The sequence below is a fragment of the Callithrix jacchus genome, chromosome 20 (genome assembly GCF_049354715.1).
Source record: "Callithrix jacchus isolate 240 chromosome 20, calJac240_pri, whole genome shotgun sequence".
In the NCBI taxonomy this organism is placed as follows: domain Eukaryota; kingdom Metazoa; phylum Chordata; class Mammalia; order Primates; family Cebidae; genus Callithrix; species Callithrix jacchus.
Genome location: NC_133521.1, coordinates 994,242 through 1,006,695, shown reverse-complemented (window position 1 = coordinate 1,006,695; position 12,454 = coordinate 994,242). Strand labels below are relative to the sequence as shown.

The 12,454-nt window shown below is 51.3% G+C and overlaps 1 pseudogene; it reads right to left on the bottom strand.

Annotated features, from left to right (window-relative positions):
• Positions 1 to 3: 3 nt before the first annotated feature.
• LOC144580612 (protein FAM151A-like) lies at positions 4 to 9,660 on the bottom strand (annotated as a pseudogene).
• Positions 9,661 to 12,454: the final 2,794 nt, after the last annotated feature.

The following is a 12,454-nucleotide window of genomic DNA, read 5'->3' as shown; positions in this document are numbered from 1 at the left end:
TGCTCAGTTTCTGCCAACATCATCCAGCAAGTCCTTTCAGTACCCCTGGGGCAGCCTGTAGTAGACTTGGTTCCTGTCCACAGTCCTGGCTGCCAGCAGCACTGTCTTCACAGAGGCATAGCAGCCCCCAGCTAGGCTGTGCTCCACTGTGATGGTTGTCTGGGGGGAGGAGGCCAGCAGCCTGGCTATGGCTCCAGCTGTGCTATGGCCCCATGGCATGGCCGGCATCTGGAAGGACACAGGTTGCCAGAGCTCCTGGCACAGCTCTAGCATATCTGTGAGCAGCTGTTCCCTGTAGCCACTGCCCGGCACCTCCTCAGGCCAGCCTGGTGCCGCAGTCACGTGGGGGAAGACCTCAGCAACAGCTGTAAGTAGCTCCCTGCCAGCCACATGGCCAGGGACTAAATAACTCCCATGGGAGATTTTGGCCCCCACCCACACAGGCCAATGCAAGAGGCCAAGGCTGGAGAGGCATGCCCGCAAGGCCAGGGAGGGCTGCAGGCTCTGCTATTTGCAAATGGACACCCCAGTGTCCGGGATGTGTGGCCAGCTGCTGCAGACGGGACTCCAGCATCAGAATGCTGCCACTTGGAGCATGAACGATGGGCACGGGTTTCTCAGCCACAGTTCCCTCGAGGCTGTTGTTCAGCAGGATCATGCCTTCTGTGCCTGGAAGAGGCAGCAGAGGCAACAGTGTTTAGGATTTGGGTTATTATAGGGTGTTAGAGACCCTTGCTAAAGGGGCAGTGGGAGTTCTGGGGGCATCCAAGGGCCTTGCCTCTCTGGAATCTGTCAACCCAGTTTTGGGCTCCAGGTTTGCTTTATAAATGTGCCTGGTGCATGAGAAACTCTTGCTTCAGCTCTTGGCCTTTACCTGTGACTCAGCCTGGAGGCTGGTGCCAGCCTTACCCACAGCACTGTGGCTGGGGGCTAAAGGCCAGAAGCCCTGTGCTCTTGACACCATTGTACTCCCTCTCCCTCTCCTGCACCCCTGCCCCACCTTGCATCTAGCACATGGTGTAAATAGACCCATGTTGCCATGGCAACAGAGACCGGAGGTACCTGCCCCAAGCAGAGAACACTCCTGCAGATGACCTAGGAGCACCAGGGCTGAAGGCAGACCTTACCTGGGAGGGTCATCGTTGCTGTTTTATCACTTCCCTGGACGTGGGGAACCAGCCACTCGACATTCAGCCCATCAGCCTCGGGCAGCTGGAGACGAGGGATCAGGCCACTCCTTGTACAGTCAATTCGTTTCCCTGCAGCATTCACTGTGAGCCCCGAAGCACCAAGGTGAAATGGCTGCCTTCATGGAATACCTGTAGGCCGCAGCTCTCCAGGCATCCTCTCCAAGCCTCCTGGCACCCTGCCGAGCAGCTCTAACTTCCTTGCTTTGTGGACACAGGAAGTGATTTGGCCAAGCTCCTATAAGCAGTGCGTAGAATTGCTGGGAGTGGGACCTGCTGAGAGCAGATCTGCCTGGCCCCAGAGCTGGTATCCTTCCCCGCTTGCTTAGGTGGCAGGAATGCTGAGTCTGATGCGGCCCCTTTGAGATAGCTGAACTGCGGCTCTCCTGGATTCCGGGACAAGGGAATGAGGGGTTGGGTGACAGCATCTGATCACTGCTCAGCAAATACAGTGGAGGTCTCTGAAACATCAGAGTAACCCACAGTGGAGCTTGTGCACCAAAATAATATGGGGTTTGGAATTTGCTGGGTTCCTACCTGCTGGACCACATACAAGTTGAGTGACTGTATAAATTCCTGAACTGTTCTGAGCCTCTGTTTCTCTCTAATATGGATATGTCGACCAGGCACAGTGGCTAAGGCCTGTAATCCCAGCACTTCGGGAGGCTGAGGCAGGTGGATCACCTGAGGGCAGGAGTTTGAGACCAGCTTGGCCAACATGGTGGAACCCTGTCTCTACCAAAAATACAAAAATTAGCGGGTGTGGTGGTGCAGGAGAATCGCTTGAACCCGAGACAGAGGTTGCAATGAGCTGAGATCATGCCACTGCACTCCAGCCGGGGTGACAAAGCCAGACTCCATCTTAAAAAAATAAAAATAAAATGGATATGTGAAGCTTAACCTACCATACCAGGGCCTGGTACCGAAAATGCACCCTCCTCCTTCCCCACCGTGGCTTTCCCCCTTCTGATATCCCTTCCTCCCAGCTCTGCTCCAGTGCCTGCCAAGTGCTATCCTGTGCAGAATCCAGTCCACACGACCCCCCCTAGTTCCTCTCCTTACAGGCAAGCTGCTTCAACTGTGACAGGAAAGGCTCAAAGATGTCATAGTAGACTTGGTGGACAGCAGTGTTGTCCTGGATGTAGAGCGGGTCCTCCACCAACATGGGGTCTGTGGCAGCCTGTCACAGCGTCAGGCTATAGCTGGGGCCACCAGAGCTGGCTCAATGCCGGTCGGGGCCCAGCAAGACCCTCAGCCCCACTGCTGTGCTCAGAACTGGATGTCAGCTGGGCCCAAGGTAGAGCATCTGTCCTCCAGTTGCCCACCTGCCACTTCTCCCTGAGTCCTACACCTTCCCAAGGGCAGGAGCCAGAGGAAATTCAGGAAAGATGGCTGAAAGCAGAGGCCCAGGAGGGTGGGGGAGCCTGTCCTGCCTTCTCACTTGCAGTGTCTATTTCTGAGTCCTGTCCTAGGAAAGGGGCAGGACAAATGAGGGAGGATGTGGAAGGGTGAGTCAAGCATGAAGAGAGGGAGGAGCAGCTTTGAGAGTCCTGGGGGGAGCAGCTAAGGGAAGTAGGGGTAATAGTAGGGGCCGGGGAGTCTCTAAATTCCTATATGGCTATCCTAGGGCAGGGGTTGAAGGCACAATATGTGCAGCTCCGGGGCTATACCTGGCTTCTACTGGAGGAAGCTGTGGCGAGACAAATTGTGTCTCCGTATAAATGTTTTCTGGGGGGGGCAGAGAATTACCCACTAATGAAAGGGCTACCTCAGGAGGTAGTGAGTAGCCCATCATCACAGGTATGCAAGAAGAAAGCAGGGACTCTGTAGAGGGCATGAACACCGGCAGGAGTTGGACCAATGACCTTTAAGACCCTTCCATCCATGGCTGGGTGTGGTAGTTCATGTCTGTAATCCCAGCATTTTGGGAGGCTGAGGTGGGCAGATTATGAGGTCAAGAGAGCGAGACCATCCCAGGTAACATGGTTAAACCCAAACTCTACTAAAAATACAAAAAATTAGCCAGGAGTGGTGGCACACACCTGTAGTCCCAGCTACTTGGGAGACTGAGGCAGGAGAGTCACTTGAACCCAGGAGGGAAAGGTCGAAGTGAGCTGAGATGGTGACACCGCACTCCAGCCTGGGTGACAGAGCAAGACACCATCTCAAAAAAAAGACCCGTCCATCCATGAGCATCTAGGATCTTGCTGAGGGCATCAGCGCCTCCAGGAGGGTGGGGTGGGTTTGGTGGTTTTCACCTCTTAGATTGGCTCAGCAGCCAGCTGCAGTGGGGCCAAGTGGCCCAAGCCATGGAAGACCGCACAGGGAAGGTGACCCTCTGGGGCACCACTCCAACCAGCTCATGCATCTTCTCCATGGCTGATTTGTACATCCTGTTTGGGAACATGGCCATATTCCCATGGCCAGCCTGGAGACAGGATGACCTTGGGATACTTCTCCTGGACCAAGGCCAGGAACCTGAAAAAAAGTGGAGATGTTGGTCTCATGGAGCTGTAATGGCCCCTTCCTCTCCTGTGGGTTCTTGTCACCATGCTAGGGAGTGGCAGGGCCTATCGGATCTGTGATAAGGTCAGAAGCAGAGTCCCAAATGATACAATGGTTTGTTTCGGGTCCCATGAATTGGGCATGGACTTTGGCGTCAGGGAAGTCTGGGTTCAGATCCTGATTCTGACCTTGGATGGGTCACTCGGCCTCATAGACGTCCTCCCCTCTAGCAGGGCAGGCTTCTTAAACATCCCTTTCTAGACACAGAACTGACTCAGTCCCTGCATGTCGGAGTCTGCGCTCTGCAGCTGTGAATCTTTGAAGTTTCTCGGGTTTTCTGTAAAATATTTCTCTCCTTCCCAGCCCAGGCAACACTGTGAAAACCCATCTCTACTGAAATACAAAAAATTACCTGAGTGTGGCAGCTTGCTCCTGTAGTCCCAGCTACTCAAGAGGTTGAGGCAGGAGAAGTGCTTGAACCTGGGAGGTGCAGGTTGCAGTGAGCTGAGATTGCACCACTGCACTCCAGCCTGGGAGACAGAATGAGACTCTGTCTCAAAAAAAAACACTTCCTTTCTCCTCTCCCCTTCTTCTCTTCTCCCCTCCCTCCTTTCCGCTTGTATCTTTCTCCTTCCTCTTTTTCTTTCTATACGGGGTCTTGCCATGTTGCTCAGGTGGTCTCAAACTCCTGAGCTCAAGGGATCCACTCATCTCGGCCTCTGAAAGTACTGGGATTCTAGGTGTGAGCCACCATGCCCAGCCTAAAATTTTATTTCAACTTGGCCTTGATGAAAATATTTTAATTTTTTCTTTGTACTTTTCTTCTTTAAAAGATGCAAATTTTAATAGGCAAATTATGTTGTCACCCAGTGCCCACCAAAAAAACCATACTAAGTAAAATTAGCACTCCAAGAAGACAGGTCATATTTATCTTGGGCCATTGATTACATTTCCCAAAGTGCTGCTTTCGGAAAGCACCTCCACTTGAGAAGCACAATAGTAAGGGCTACATGGATGGTTGTGGCTGGTTGGATGGGTGGAGAGAGAGATGGATGGGAAAGAGCCGGCAGCTTAGAATCAGAAGGCCTGGATTTGAATCTTTGCTGTGCCACTTACTAGACTTAGGCAGGTCTTTTAACTTCTATAATATAGTCCCCTCATTAATGAAATGAAAACAATAGTACTTAGCTCATTTTCGTAAGAGCTAAATGTTCTTTTGTTGTTTTTTTTCTTTGAGACGGAGTTTCGCTCTCGTTACCCAGGCTGGAGTGCAATGGCGCAATCTCGGCTCACTGCTACCTCCACCTCCGGGGTTCAGGCAATTCTCCTGCCTCAGCCTCCCGAGTAGCTGGGATTACAGGCGCGCGCCACAGCGCCCAGCTAATTTTTTGTATTTTTAGTAGAGACGGGGTTTCACCATGTTGACCAGGATGGTCTCGATCTCTTGACCTCGTGATCCACCCGCCTCGGCCTCCCAAAGTGCTGGGATTACAGGCTTGAGCCACCGCGCCTGGCCAGAGCTAAATGTTCTTTAAGTAAAGTGCTGAAAACCGTGTCTGGGACATGTAATAAACATGGAACAAACTGAGCTCCTTCTCTTGTCAGCTTTCTCTTCTGCAAAATGGGGAGAAAGCTCTAACCCGGCAGAGACAGGCCCTCCTCTCATGTGGTCTCCTTGTAAACCGTACAGCATGTGCGACAACTGCATGTGAGGGCTGCAAGCAGTGCTTCTGGAACTCATGGGCTGGGGAAGGAGTCAAGGTTTTAGACTTTTCTAGCAGGCCAAATCCTGTGATAGTCACTGGGGAATATAGGGAGGACTTGGGCCGGTTTGCCCTCTAGGAGTTTAATGCAGTAGGGTGACAGACCTGTGAACCCACAGTGACAGCTCCATGAAGTTAGGCTGTGTCGGAAGGAAGCGTGGGGGTTGAGGGGCCCAGAGAAGTCCTGCGGCAGCCTGGGATGTCAAGGAAGTTTCTGGAGGAGATAACAACTGGCCAGTGATTTGTCAGAAAAGGGGGAAATCCTCTGCATTGGAGGCAGAGGGAACAGCTTGTGCAAAGGCTCAGAGGTGGGACGATATAGCTGACTGGAGACAAACGCAGAGGTCCTCTAACATCCTCATGTGCTAGGTGTTGACAGAAAAGGGCCGGACACAGCTGGGACAGAGAGGCGAACACTCACTGTGTGGCACTGACCTCAAGTGAGATGGGCACACTGGGGCCCCTTAAGATGTCAGTGTTGATCCACACGGGCTGCTGCACTTTGTCTTCCTCTGTCAGCCACCACCAGAGGTCCAGGGAGGGGCCCACGGCCTTGATGTTCTTGAATTCCAGTTTGATGCCTGTGGGGAAAGGGACAAGGGCTTAGGGAACTGATGAAGGAACCAGGAAGGTTTTACTCCCTGGGCAGAAAGCAGAGAGAGAGAGAGAGAGAGAGAGAGAGAGAGAGAGAGAGAGAGAGAGAGAGAGAGAGAGAGAGAGAGTGTGTGTGTATGGTGCGGTCAGGGGAGGGTGGAAGGACAAGGACCACATCCCTGCAGGGTGTGAGAAAAGCCTTTTGGAGAGGCAGAGCTAACTCAAAGAAGGACAGCCTGCCTCTAGACGAGTTCCCATCTCCTAGAGGCCAGGTAAGGATTTGGGCCTGCAGCTGCTCTAGCTGGAAATCTGGTCTCCATTGAAAAGTGGCTGGGGTTTTTGGGGAGGTTCAGAGGGCCCTAAACCACCAGAGCCTGTAGGGAGGTCATTCAGCCTTTGGAAAGTGCATTTAAGTAGAGGAGGGAATCTCTGCAGAGAAGGGACCTGGTACTTTTCAGGGTGGTAAGATGAGGCTGGGAAGATACAGAGGGATGTTGAAAGCCAGGCCAAGATCACACTTTTTTCCTGAGGACCATGGGGAGCCATGGAGGATTAAAGCAGAGGAGTAGCATGACAAAACTGGTATTTTGAAAAAATCCCTCAGGTGTGTGTGGTCATGGTGGTCAAGGGAAGCCTGTAGGGGCTGAATTTGGGGCAGGAAGTCAGTGAGAGTTACAATGTGGCTGCAACTAGATGGAGGCAGGGTTAGGGGTTAGGATTGGCGGAGGCAGCAACTGAGTGGACATGAGGATAAGGGAAGGAGAGTAAGAGGCATTACAGTGATGCCTGGATTCTGACTGTGACTGGCAAAGAGGTGTAGAGGGGAAGGGTGGGGCTTGGCTTTGAACTTGCTACTCAGTTCTGTGAATACAGGAGGAAGCACTCTGGGCATGCGTGGCACCTTGCAGTTCACATGCTGTACTGCCTGCTGTCCCCTCGTGTGTCCAGGAGACAACACCAGGACGTGCACTGATGCACCCCCCACCTCACTGAGTCCTGACTGAGCCTGGGCATCTATAGAACTGTGATGAGAAAGCCAAGGCAATGACACCTCGTGTCAGGACTGGACTTGCTTCCCAGCAAGGGATCTCTGCACATGCTGCCCCAGGGCCAGAGGGCTGGGGGTGGGGAGGGTTTCAGAGGGGCCCTTACCCTTCTGGGAAGAGCCCAGCACTGCATCCAGCCACTGCTCCAGTGTGTTGTCACTGTAAATAGCTGGGGGTTGTGCCATGATGGGAAATTCTGTCTCGTTGGCTGGGCCAAGCCCTTTTACATTGACGTCAGCCTCCAGGACTGTGATGTTGCCTGCAGAAGAGGCAAAAACTCAGTTCTCTTCTTAAAAAAAGAAAACTTTTCTCTCATCATAAAAGCATTACAAATGACAGAACATTTGAGAAATACAGAAAAGTGGAAGAAGAAGAAAATATTCACCCACATTTTCATCATGGTTCACATTTTGATAGATTTTTCTTCCATTTCTTTTGTTTTGGGAGATAAAGTCTTGCTCTGTCACCCATGCAGCAGTGCAGTGCTGCAATCTTGGCTCAATACAACCTCCACTTCCTGGGTTCAGGCAATGCTCCTGCCTCAGCCTCAGCCTCCCAAGTGGCTGGGATAACAGGCATGTGCCACCACACCTGGCTAATTTCTGTATTTTTAGTAGAGACAGAATTTTACCCCATTGGCCAGGCTGGTCTTGGAACTCCTGACCTCAAGTGATCCACCCACCTCAGCCTACCAAAGTGCTGGGATTACAGGCATGAGCCACTGTGCCCAGCCCTATGCATAGTTTTTACACAGTTGAGACTCTACTGCATTTAAAATTGTTTATGTTTTCCTTTCAACATTATGACACATTTCCAGTCTTTTTTACACATCTCATTAGAGCAAACAAGGCAAAGAAACAAAAGGCTCCAAAGCCCTGGTTGAGGGTGTTCACTACCATGTAACTGACCAGCCCCATTCCTGAGGTGCTTCGGGAGTTTGTGATTTTTTGCTAATTAGTCTTGCTATATTCTCCCGGTCTGGTGAACTCCTGGGCTCAAGACATCCTCCCACTTCGGCCTCCCAAAGTGTTGAGATTACAGGTGTGTACCTTAGTGTCCAACACGCAGGGTCATTTTTAAAGCCCTTATCATCAACTTACTTTCTGGAAAAGTTGTTCTGATTCCTGTCTCCCCCTGAAGTGCACAAGCTTCCCATCTCACCGCATCATCGCCAGCACTGAGTTATCTTTTGGCTTCACACACTTAACTCTTATCAGGCAGATATCTTGTGATTCCTGCCTTTGAGAATTCAGTCTAGTAGGGAGCTTAGACCCTTCTAACAGGAGCCAGTCTCTAGAAAATCATGCTTGGGGCACTCACACTTGGAGACGGTAGTGGAGGGGAGTGGGGACCCTTTTGTCCCACGCAACATCACAGACATTGATGCCAGATGGGCCTTTCCTCCTGCTCTCTCCTGGGCTCCTGACCATTCTTCTCACCACTAGCACTGCTTCCCTGTTCTCTGTAGAGCCACCAGAGTGAGTGTCCTAAATATGTACCTGATCGTGTCACTTCTTGTTAAAAAGTGCCAGAAAACCTGCCCATTGCTCTAAACATGAGACCCAAACTCAGCCGGGCGTGGTGGCTCACACCTGTAATCCCAGCACTTCAGAAGGCTGAGGTGGGCAGATCACCTGAGATCAGGAGTTTGAGACCATCTTGACCAACATGGAGAAACCCTGTCTCTGCTAAAAATACAAAATTAGCTGTGCATGGTGGTGCAGGCCTGTAATCCCAGCAACTCGGGAGCCTGAGGCAGAAGAATCATGTCAACCTGGGAGACAGGTTTCAGTGAGCCAAGATCATGCCACTGCACTCCAGCCTGGGCAACAAAAGCACGTGCAAGGGCACTTCTGACTAGAAGCACGCAGGAACAGCCTCCAACTGAGCATGGCACTCTCTCCAGCACACTCCAGGGTGGACCTGTGAGACCACTGAAAGCCACAGAGGAGAGAGGTGAGGCGAGTCACTTAGGATACCAGGTTGTACACAGGCTGTGGCCGAGTCTGAGGTGCCCTCTCCTGCTGGTTCGATTGGATTGCAGGTCTGCAGGAAGCCCGGCAGCCCTGTGGGGAGGCCCGGTGGGGAGGAACTGAGGCCTCCTGCCACAGCCTCTTCACTCAGTCAGATAGGATGGCTGGGCCTTGATATTCACCACTTGTCCAACACTGGGGAGAGGAAAGTAGGAGGTGAGCCTTCCAGAGGGGCCAGAGGGAGGAACAGGGGCCTCAGATACTTGCAGAGCCTCTTTTGTGGGGAGCTGGCAGGAGAACAGAACATATTCACATCTGCGACGTCACCAAGTTCTCAAAGCCAGCCGGCGAGATAGCATCAGCATCCCATTTTACAGATGGGGGAACTGAGGCTGAGAGAAGTAGCACGATTATACTCATTTGCTCTCCTGTTCCCTGCTCCCCATTGTCCAGTTAATGCCTGTCCTTCTTTCTGCTCTTGGCTCAGTGGTCCCCTCCTCAGGGAAGCAGTCCCTGTCCTGCAGTGGTCCACCCACCAACAGAAGCCCTGCTGAGGCTCACCCTGCAGCACTGTCCTGGCAGACTGAGCCATGTCTCCCACAGTCCTTAAGCTCTACCGGGGTAGGGCCATGTGTTTTGCTCCTCATTGACTCTCCAAGGCCTAGCGCATGGCACAGGGTGGGTCTCTCATAAAGGGTCGCTGACTGAATCCCTGCATTCTACATGTATTGAATGCCTAGTGAGGGCAAGACTGTAAACAAAGGGCGGGAAGAGAAAAGCAAACGTTTAAAGCATGCCTGCGAGGTGCCCAGCACTGTTGCAGCCCCAGGCCCACCCCATTAGAGCCTCAGAAGAAGCTTGGCAGGTGGGTTTAGGAGAAACTGAGCATCAGAGAGGTTGTCATTTGCCCAAGGTCACCAAGCTAAAAAGTGGCACAGCCAGGCTTCTAGACTGACTCTGTTGACGGCACCAGCCCTTCTTCTCAGCTGCTGCCTGTCCATCTGGAATGATTCCCACATCTAAATGAATCCCCAAGGAAGCCACCTCCCCTGGGTTGTGCCTAGTGGTGGGGGCAGAGGGTGCTGACTGATGAACTGTGGGGAGCAGGGGCAGGAGACTAAAGGCTGGCCCCATTCAATTGCCACGTGACCTGCAGCAGGTCCTTTGACTTCTCTGGGCCTGGGTTTAAGAACATGGAGAGTGCCATGTTGACTTTATTCTCAAGTGACACAGTATTCTGGCCAAGCCTAGGAAAGGTGCATTCCAAGGGGCCTGCTGGTCAAGGGGCTGGGCTACCATGAACACAGTGGGCATAGCCACACAGGCCTAGGTTCTAGTCAAGCTCCACCTTGGCCGTCACACTACAGAGCTGTGTGACCTTGGGTGAGTCACTTTGCCTCTCTGAGTCCATCTCCTCCTGTGTAAAGTACAGAGAATGCATGGCTACTGCCTGTGGTTCTGAGGGTCAAGTGAGAGAAAGTGGGGCTGAGCCAAGTGCCAGGCCTGGCCCACAGCAGGAGCTCAATAAATACCACGAGCTCACATCTGCCAGACATTTGCTGATTCATGTTCATTTTCTCAGCAATACTAATGGTCACAAGGGTTGGGGGTCATTTTTAGAAGATCCATGGTGACGTAGTGAGGGATGAAGCATCACAATGTTTGCAACTCACTATCAAATCCTTTAGCAGACAGAGAAAGAGAGGAAAAGAGAGAGAGAGAGAGGAAGAGAGAGAGAGAGAGGGAGAGGAAGAGATAGAGGGAGAGAGGGAGAGAGAGAGAGAGAGAGAGAGACAGAGAGACAGAGAGACAGACAGAGAGAGAGAGAGAGAGACAGAGAGAGAGAGAGAGGATATATGTATTAGGTCTGCAACCCTGGCACTTAGGGAGGCCAAGGCAGGCAGATCACTTGAGCTCAGATGTTTGAGACCAGCCTGGCCAACATAGTGAAATTCTACTTAAAAATACAAAAAAAAGAAAAAAAAATTAGCCAGGCGTGGTGGCGCACCCTGGTAATTCCAGCTACTTAGGAGGCTGAGTCACAAGAATGGCTTGAACCCAGGAGGCAGAGGTTGCAGCGAGCCAGGAATGCACCACTGCACTCCAGCCTGGGTGATGGAGTGAGACTTTGTCTTTTAACAAGATAAAAAGAAAGAACATATATGTATTTCTTTAGCTATACGTAGATAAAGCAAATTCAGAAAAATGTTAATTATTGGGTCTTAGTGGTGGTGATCATTGCACTGTTCAACTTTTCTATATGTTTGAAAGTTTTTATGATCAAAAATGAGGACAAAAAATTTCTGTGGTCCCCTAAATAAAAATGGAAGTCTATTTTCTGTGGTGCTTGTGGAATTTGTGACTCTTTCTCCTTTCCCTTCACTCTCTGGCTTCTGCCAAAGCCAAGCAGACAGCCATCTGGGCTTCTAAGCTCCTCCTCCTTCCTGACTGCCTTCTGTCCCCACAGCCCAGGCCGAACCCGGATCTCTCCCCAGGGCCACTGTCCAGCCTCCTCAAGGGCTCCAGAGCTCCTGGACACCCCCGCAAGTGTTTTCTACAATGCAGAAAAGGAGCCACCCCCTAAACAAATCTGACCCCTCTCAAGCCCTTCCCTAGGCCAATTTACCCTCAGGAGACAGAGGAATGTGTTAATTGCACCACAGAAATTCAAAGAGCAAACCCGGAAGACGAAGGCCTCTAAAGGGCAAATGGCCAGCTTTCCTCAATAAACACATTCTGAGGGAGAGAGACAGCGAGCTGGTGGAAGGTGGTGGAGGTATCTATAGAGGTTTTTAAAGAAGCAACCAGTTACAATATCTGCATCCTGACGTGAGTAACCCAATAACTGCAGGCTGGGTATGGCAGTTCATGCCTGTTATCTTAGAGCTTTAGAAGGCTGAGGTGGGAGGATTGCTTGAAGCTAGGAATTTAGACCAGCCTGGTCAACATAGTGAGACCTCATCTCTACGAAAAAAAAATTAAATTAGTCAGGTATGGTGGTGCACGTCTATAGTCCCAGCTGCTAGGGAGGCTGAGGTGGAGGGATGGCTTGAGCCCAGAAGTTCAGGGCTACAGTGAGCTATGATGCTGCCATGGCGCCCCAGCCTGGGCAACAGAGCAAGACCCCATCTTGAAAATATAAGTAACTGCAAAGCAAACAAAATAAAAACAAATTCATGAGAAAGTCTGGGCATTTGAATACTGACTAGGTAGTGAGGTTAGTAAAAATTATTGTTAATTTTTTAGATGTGGTAATGATGTTAAGTTTGTGTTTAAAAAGAATCCTTCTCTAGCAAAAAGAGAAAAAAAAAAAAAAGGGCCAAATGCAGTGTCTCACAGCTGTAATCCCATCACTTTGGCAGGCCAAGGTGAGCAGATCACCTGAG